The sequence below is a fragment of the Marmota monax genome, unplaced genomic scaffold (assembly GCF_021218885.2).
Source record: "Marmota monax isolate L192 unplaced genomic scaffold, Marmota_monax_Labrador192_F-V1.1 WCK01_AAM20220418_F8-fsc00157, whole genome shotgun sequence".
In the NCBI taxonomy this organism is placed as follows: Eukaryota; Metazoa; Chordata; class Mammalia; order Rodentia; family Sciuridae; genus Marmota; species Marmota monax.
The window spans coordinates 4198043-4206995 of NW_026694573.1; the positions used below are offsets into that span (position 1 = coordinate 4198043).

The window sequence follows — 8953 nt, forward strand, 5'->3', positions numbered from 1 at the left end:
ATATTGATATATATAGATAAATATAGATATTTGATGACTCAAATGCACCCATTTTTTATGATCTATTGTTCTCTCCTAAATCTTCAGAGAATACTCAAAATTATGTCCTAGGAATATACTGAACAAACACCCATTATGTAATATTCTAATAATAATAATAATAATATTCTAATAATACAACATTCTAATAGCAATATAAATCTTATGAATGATGATCCTAATTTAAGGGAAATATATGGCAGCCATTTTAAGGATGTAACTAGAAGGTAATATTTAACACTGATTATTTCTGCTATTTTTGATTTCTGTGTGTGAAATCAGTGTTCCCAGCTAATGGTATTGCGGGGAAGAAGCTGGGTGGCCTGGGTGGGCTGGTGTTGAGTATGTCAGGAACAGGAGGAGGAGGAAGATTAGGAGGAACAGCAAGTGGGGAGCAGCATATTTCCTATATAGAGATGATGGAGCTCTGAACTCTGTGTGCAACTGGGACTTATGAGGAGGCTCCTGTATACCCCCACATTCTCAGCCAGGAGGAAGTGACAGATGAGGAGGAAGGGCAAAGATTACAGATTCCTGCACTGACAGGAATGAAAGTATGAATGGGAATTTGGGGGTTGGATAGAGAATCACATTTCCCATCAAGGTCCCAGGTCCTGCTGCAGGTTCCTGAGCTCCATCCATTGACCTTCCCTTGGTTGGGCTGTACTGAAGGTGCAGTGTTTGTTTCTTGTTTCTGTGAGTGGCCGCTCCTTGAATTGCAGGGTGCTTCTTCAGAACTGGAATGGCCCAGATTCCTGGGTGTGGTCGGTAGATTTCCCTTGCTTCCAATAGAGTTTATTCCATGAGCTCTAAGTGTGGGGATCTCTGCTTTCCCCGTGACCTCCTTCTGACTTACACATTCACCTGTGCACATACCTGCTCCACCATGTCCTTTGTGCACGAAGCAGTCAGCCTCTGTTCATATTGTCAACATCACTGGGTGCACCTACAGCCTAGAGACACACATGGTAACCCTCATGAGAAGGACATAAGCAGAATGGGATCCCAACACCAGGCCCTCAATGCACTGCCTTGTGCTGGCCCATTAACCTGTAGAGCTCACAGGGGGACTCACACCTGGCAGCTTGGAATCCCTGAAGTGTGCTCCTCAGCAAACACCTCCCTAGTTCTCCAAAGTCACCTGCTGCTCCCTGAGTACAGCCCTTCACAAGCTTTCTCCTGTCCTCTGTGTCACTCTTGTAATGCACAGAAAATTCCTGCCTTTCCCCAAAGTGAGTGGCCTACCACAGAGACCATTAGCATGGGACTCCAGGACACTTGGTGATCTGTTTTCATAACACCAGGGGGCCTTACTGCCTTTCCTGCAACCTAGAATCTTCCTGATTCTCAGAGAGGTGCTCAACATGACAATGTATAAGGAAGTGTATGAGCTTGTTATATGCATTTTGTGTGGAAAGGTGCATGTTTGTTCATGGCCATATATGTTTATGTGTATGTGTTGATTCAACAGCAGGGAGCCTACACCAAGTTGATAAGAAGGAGCCTCAGCTTGCATACAAGCACATGGAAGAATCCTAGAATGTGGCTACTGATTTTGGACACACTAAACCCACTGACAACCTTAGGGCATCTATGATGGGTCCATTAGAAGCAATACTGATTCCTGCCTCTCAGGGGACTGGAGAATAGTTGGAAAAGCAGGGACACACGTAGATTAGTGGTACCAAGAGGGGACTGTAGGATGAATCACCAAGGATCATGGACAGAATATCTTATTAAGAATTGCTATGGGGCCGGGAGTGGGCAGTGCTATGGGGTCCAGGCAGTATCCCCAGTGAGGTAGGAGTAGGGTGGTGTCAAAAGAAAGAGCAAGTGGCTCTAGGCAGCAAGGACAGGGATTACAGGTGGGGGAAGGGAGACAAAGAAGGGATGCCCTCAGTGATGGGGGCTTAGACCTGAGATGGAAAGACATTTGAGGATGGAGTGATGTTCAGACTGTCCCAGGGAAGGGAGCTCACACATTCTCCTGGAGGCCTTGGGGATCCAAGGAGAGACTGATCTCGGGAGTGGGGAGGTGAACAAGTCTGCACAAGAGGAGCAAGCACAGGGTGGATAGGTGAAAATATGCAGACTGGGTTCCTGCTGAGGGCCATTCCCTTGCTGTAGAAAATCCTATGGATCTGCCAGGGTAATATCAGGAGCCTTTCCTGGCCATTTTATCTCAAGGTCTAATTGTGTACACCTGAGGGGATGGTCAAAGTTAAGATGGGAAGTGTGTAAACTAAAATAAGCAGGACCATGTTTTCTGGTTGAAAAGGAGGATGTTTATTGAGGATTTTCTGGGTTGAGGGAGAGGGCTGGGATGGCAGGGTTGGAAGGAGAGAAGCTTCCCTGGGGTTTTCAGCTCCAGGGTGGAGTGAGGGTCTGGGACCTAGGAACACTGTGAAGGGGACACACTCTTCTCCACAGTGCTCCCCTCACGAGTTACCTGGCAGGTGTATGAATTATGAGATTTTGACTTATCTGCTGTCACAGTCAGGTAGCTGCTGGCCATGTACTTATTGTTGGTCTGTTTGGAGGGCTGAGTGTTCTGCACACCCTGGGTGACCTTGGTGCCATCTCTCTTCCAGTCCACAGTCACGACACCTGGGTAGAAGTCGTTGATCAGACACAACAGTGTGGTCTTGTTGCTCTGGAGCTCCTCAGAGGATGGTGGGAACAGGGTGAGCTAGGGCCCAGCCTTGGGCTGACCTGCAAGATGGACCAGGCAAGAGGGATCAGTGTTCTGGTGTCCACCTGGGGAGCCCCTACACTCAGTGTGTGAGGAGGGTCTTCTTGTTGCGGGACTGTGTTTTGGAGTATGTGTCTTGTAGAGGTTGGGTTGAGGAATTCCTTAAACTATTCCCCATGTTTCCAGGCTTTAAACAACCCAAGACACCTGTGTATCACCTTACCTGGCACTTCTTAGATCTTGCCTTTGACACAAATATGTCACCCATGCCTTCCTGCCATGCCTCTTTCTGCCATCTTTCTGGTTCATCTGTAGTCTCTTTCTATGAGTTCTCTGGAACTTCATTATGAGTCAGTTCTGACTTACTTCCTTGGCTTTGAGTTCCAGAGTTTTTACTAAGGAATCCATTTTCATCCCAATGTTTTTCTTCTTGAGTCTCTGATGTGGGTAAGGGTCTTTGTTCCTCAAAGTCTGTCTGTCTGGCTTGGCCCACCTCCTTTTGCAGAGTGAGACCAGAATTCCTCTTTACAGGTCATATCTGTAGGTTTCCTGCATTGGGACCTATTTATATATAAACTCAGGAGCCTGTGCTTCTGCAGCATGTGCCCTGTGGAGACCCACCTTTACCATTCTCATCTTTAGTCACTCTTCTCCTGCCTATCTGTTATCCAGAGCCTCCTCTTCTTTTCTTCCTCCTAAGTTTCCTGAAACCCAGTGTGTGTCTGGGCTCTGTCCCTGGCAGTACTTGAAGGCTTGGGGTCCCTTCTACCTTTTACCTCCTTTCTGACCTTTGATCCTGAGTTTACAGTCCAGGATGCCTGAGCTGAGTTATGACACGTTGTTCCCCTCTTTAATCCTTAGTGTCCTAAGTCTTTTCGATTTCACCATTTTTCAGTCCCACAATGTCTTTTATTTCCTCTTGCCCTTAGATAGGGCCTGAAGTTAATCCCCTCACAAACTAATTAGACCAAAAAGTGCCCAACAAGGGAGAATAGATCAGAGCACTTCTTGTGGACCAGCATGCCAACACAGAGAGACAGGCAGACAGACAATGGAATCTTAGTAGGTCATTCTGTGCAGTCCCCTGCCTCTGGAGTCAGAGGTTGAACGTCTGCCTACAAACCACTGAGACAATCACGAGTGTCTGAACAGATAGGGTAGAGTTCAGTGTCCTAGAGCTAAGATCCAGGGAGAATACTTGTCCCAGGACAGAGACAGGACACAGACAAAGAATTAAGAAGCAGAAAATTGTCCCCAAACTTAGAGAGAACAGAGAAAGAGGGCAAAAAATCACTCACCCAGGACGGTCACCTTGGTCCCTCCGCTGAACACCCAACACCATGATACAGACTCGTGCAAAAACCCCTTTTTGCCTTGCCCTGACCCTCCTCCAACCAGCTGCATCTGTGCTGGTGGCAGCCACTGATGGAACTGGGCAACCTGAATGAAGGGAAGTTACCCTTGCTGAAAGATGATCAGTACACAATGCCCTTCTCAGGAACCACCATCCTGGGAAAAGACCTCATCAAAATGTCAATTATACCTTTTCATGTTTTCCATGGAAGAACCACCTTTTGGGAAAGGAAGAAACAGAAGTCTCAGTGACAACTCTGGGAGGCCATGGGCTGTGTGCCAACCTGGGAAAGTACCAGGACCAACAGCTCAGCTCCTCTTAGCTCCTGCCTGGCCTGGAGCCACCAGAGGGATGTGGAGACTATGGTAGATGATGACAAGTCAAGAACACATGCAGAAAGCACAAGCACCCTTTCAACTCTCATTTCAGCTTCTTACACAAAGAGGAAGAGCCAACACTATAACAACAGAACTATACTCAGAACAAAGTAAATACATTTATGATATTTGGGAGGGATTTTGTGAGTCCCTGATTGATTTTTGATATTAAGATATCATTGAAAATTTCTGCTTAGGTTAGATAATCATATTTTAGTTATGTCTCATCGTTCCAGAACAGAAGTGGAATATTTGCAGATGAAAAGAGAAGATGTCTGGCATTTATTTCAAAATATCATGTAAGGGTGATGTAAATTTTGTGGGTGGATCAAAATCATCAATGAATTGATATTTTGATAGGTGGTTGATGAGAACCATGGGGGTCATTATTATTCCTGTTTTCTTTTTGTGTTGAAAATTCTCAAATAAACACCAATTTTTAAAATTAAGAGGAGGTTAGTCTTGGGGCAGTGATTTGGGATGAGGTAGATCCTGCCACTGTATCCACTGAGGCCATTGATATGGCATTGGATGGTCTCAGCTTCTATATCCATGACTTGGAGTCAGTTAAATGCTGAGGTATGTTAAAGCTGTGGTTTGGGATCAGGGGTGGCCATAATCAAGCTCTAGGAGGACCCCTTTCTCTATCCCATTTTGACTCCAGAACTCCCTGTGTTTGCAAGTTCCATCTTGGCAGCTCTGGTGAGGACATTTGCCATGGTCTTGATGAGGTGGACACTCAGAGAGGGGACCTGTGAGCAGCTGGGGAACAGAGGACTAATAGAGATAGCTAGGGATGCATATTTAGGTTCCCTAACCCATTGTCATGGCCCCTGAGAGTGTGTCTCTGACTTTGGGCTGGAGGTGCACATGACTGTCTGTTCCACATGAGAGAGGAAGGGAGTGGGCCTTGTGGAATGGAGAATCTGGGGGCTCTGAGTCCTCCTGGAAGCTAAACCTTACTTGTAGCTATTTTGATACATTCATCCTGCCCTGATTTATTCTGTCCCATACCCAATTCTTGTCTTTAGTTGATCTCTGACACAGTTTCCTTGGGACAATCAATGAATGCTGGTTCTGTGCCTAATTTGATGTCTTTTCTCACTTGCTTAATTTCTTTCGTATCTTTTTCACCCATTTCAATTTCCTCCTTTTACAGGCTGAACATCAAACAACTCTAGCCATCAACCAGCCACAAACCTTCATCCTGGAAGCTTATGGTCCAATCCTTCAGGGTCATTCCAACATCATGATATTGTCAACCTTAAGCCTAATGTCATATCCATTGGATGGTTCAGTGATCATTCTTATATACTTCTGCCTTACCTTATGTTCCCCTACCTAGCTCCATGAAATATGAGTCTCTTTCAGAGTATTATAGGATTCCCAAGGGTGGAGAAGAGGGTCAACACAATGTGGAAAATACTATTTTATTATATTAGCTGTTTCTCTATTGCAGAACCTGTATCTTTACTTAGCTGACATGCAATGTGAAAGCCTGAGAAATGAACATGTAGAGTTCATTTTCCAAGCCTTTCCATTATTCCCTGGTGATGAGAAACTATGGACAACTCACTTGGTTAACAGTCTCCCAAAGGGGTTTCTCATAGGAAATGGAAAGTTCAAACTTTGTTCCTGCTAAGACCATGACCTTGGCTCAAGGGTTTTCTTTACTTTAATGTTTCTGCCACTAGCTTGCAGCTGAACTCCTGGAGTCCCCCTTATTTCTCCCTAATACCTCATTATGGCCAACTGCCATTCTTCTTACTAGTCCTCTCCCTTCCAGGTAGGCAAGACCACTCTGCAGGGATAAAATATCTGCTCACAGTCCCCACCAGCAAAGGGAACTCACTCACCAATTCTATGGTGGGTTTGGTGGATGGGATGAGCAGGAGATGTCATCTCACAGAGCCTTGCCTCTGCTGTGTTCTTGGTACTGCTCCTCACCCCCAGACTATGAGCCCCAGCAGCCCTTACCATCCTCACAGACTCTGATGACTCTTTTATTTTTATTTTTTTGTAATTGTAGATGGACAGCATGCTTTTTTTTATTTGTTTATTTTTATGTGATGCTGAGGATTGAACCCAGTGCCTCATACATGCAAGGCAAGTGCTCTACCACTGAGCTACAGCCCCAGCCCTTGATGACTCTTGATTTTACCTAGCAGCCAAGTAGTTCTCTGTTTGCTTTTTCATTTCTCATCTCCTGAGTTTAACACACATGCCCTTTGAGGAAGGCAGGAGTCTGAAGCATGAATAAGCAAGGCCCCAGCCCCAGGGTTTAGGGGATCCAGGCCCCTGAGCAGTGACATTTCTGCTTAGAGACATAACCAATCACCAGTGGCACATTAGAAATGTGAAATGATACATGAGTAGGTCTTCATTGATGAGATTTAGGAATGAGGAACATGTGAGACCCACCTGGTGTGACCCTCTGTGTTGGGGGCTTAGGAATACAGTAGAGACTTGGGGAGATGGGTATTTGGTTGAAGAAGGATACTCCTGGGGTTATACCCTACACTGAGAACTCTGAGGCCATTGCAACTAAAATAAAGATAAGAACAAATGAGATAGAGCAAGATTTCTGATTCACAAAGGGATATTTTATTGAGCAGTCAATGGGTTCAGAGAGAAGGGCTTAGTGGGAAGACTAGGAAAAGGAGGGGTCCCTCACCAGGGTCCTTCACTTCCAGGATCATGAGGGTGGGGTGAGAGACAAAAAATTAAGAACATCCTGCAGGGGCACACTCTTCTCCGCAGTGTTTCCTTCATGTGTGACCTGGCAGCTAAAGCTTTTGTGAGATATCTACTTGTCAGGCGTGATGGTCAAGTAGCTGCTGGCCATGTACTTGTTGTTGGTCCATTTAGAGGGCTGGGTAGTCTCCACACCTTGGCTGATTGTGGTACTATCTGCTTTCCAGGCCACAGTCACAGCACCCAGGTAGAAGTCATTGATCAGACACACCAGTGTGGCCTTGTTGGTCTTCAGCTCCTCAGAGGAGGGTGGAAATACAGTGAGCAAGGGGGAAGCCTTGGGCTGACCTGTGTGGATAGAGAAGTGGTGTGGGTCACCAGAGGACAGCCCAGGTGTTGGGGATGCCCCAAAGTTTCTGCAGTCATTTTCATTGTGATTTTCTTATCCCCTCAGGGACTCTTCTTCCCTTTTCTTTCATTTCTTGTGAACTTAAGCCACCTGGAGAATAGACAGCACCTTCCATGTTACCTCTCCCAGATAGTTTTGTGTCCTTCCCCTTTGTAGGCTTAGTTTACCAGTCCAAATTTTCTACCTCACTTTATCCTTCTAGTACCCAGAACCTCCTTTGTTAAGTGTTCCTGGTCCATCCAGATGGAAGGATGGTTCTGGTGGGTGTACTCAGTTCACAGGGTTCTTGAAACCTCCTGTCCTCTTTGATGTCAGGTTCTGCTCCATCCTTGTCCTCTCAGCATTTTTGGCAGGGAATTGTGCTCTACCCAGACAAGTGGGGGCTCTTCCAAGTCTGCCATATCCTCATTACAAGACCCTTTGCCTTTTCCTTTTCCTTACTGCCATAGACTATGGGGCACAGAAGCCCTCACCCACCCTCACAGTCACTAATGACTCTTGAATTCACCTAGCAGCCAAGTAGTTCTGTGAGCCTTCCATTTGCTTTCTCATTTATCATCTCCTGAATTTAACATGCACTTTGAGGAAGGCAGGAGTCTGATGCATGAATAATCAAGGTCTCAATCCCCAGGGTTAACAGGCTCCAGGGAAAGAAGAGTCTTTGCTTCTTCCTGAGAACCACCCTGGGAGGGCTGGACTCTGGTCACCTTGCGTAGTCTGATCTGGCTCTGAATCCCTCTGCCCTCAAGGCCCATTAGAGAACCAGACAGGTGCATCCTAGAGTGAGCCAGATATCTCTCTCTCTGTCTTCTGGTGTTGTCTATTTGGGATAACTTCTTGAGTGCCCATGGTCTAGGGTCCCAGCTCCAGTCTTGTCCCTGGGTGTTCTGTAAAGCCTTCCCAAACTGGATGAACATCCAGCCCTCAGCCTGGATTCTGGGGGCCTGTGAACTCTCAGTAAGGCCTAGTGCTCCCTAATTAGACCTGGCCCCTGGTCCTCACTTGGTTTTTAGCCCTAGAGGAGGGAAAGGGACCCCTGTTCCCTGTCTCCAGCCCAGGCCTCGTGGGCAAGGCCATATCCCACTTTTGGAATCTGAAGGTGGCTCCTTCTGCTACTGGGACCCTTCCTGCTGGCTACCACACGATCACCAACCTCCTCCAGACCCCAGGAAAAAAGGTAAGGGGTCTGTCCTTAAGACAGGGTAGGGCAGAGAGTAAGAAGCCCTTAGATGTTGAGAGCCACAGCTGAAGGGGTCCCAGCAAACTTCCAGCTGATTGGCTCACAGCGGCCCCAGCAAACTTCCAGCTGATTGGCTCACCGTGGCCCCAGCAAACTTCCAGTTGCCAGCTGATTGGCTCCTCTGCAGTGATGCTCATTGGGCTGTTTC

General features: G+C 46.6%; 1 pseudogene; it reads right to left on the reverse strand.

The window, feature by feature from the left end:
• Positions 1 to 2397: 2397 nt before the first annotated feature.
• On the reverse strand, positions 2398 to 7680 carry LOC124076994 (immunoglobulin lambda-like polypeptide 5; annotated as a pseudogene).
• Between the last annotated feature and the right edge of the window lie 1273 nt (positions 7681 to 8953).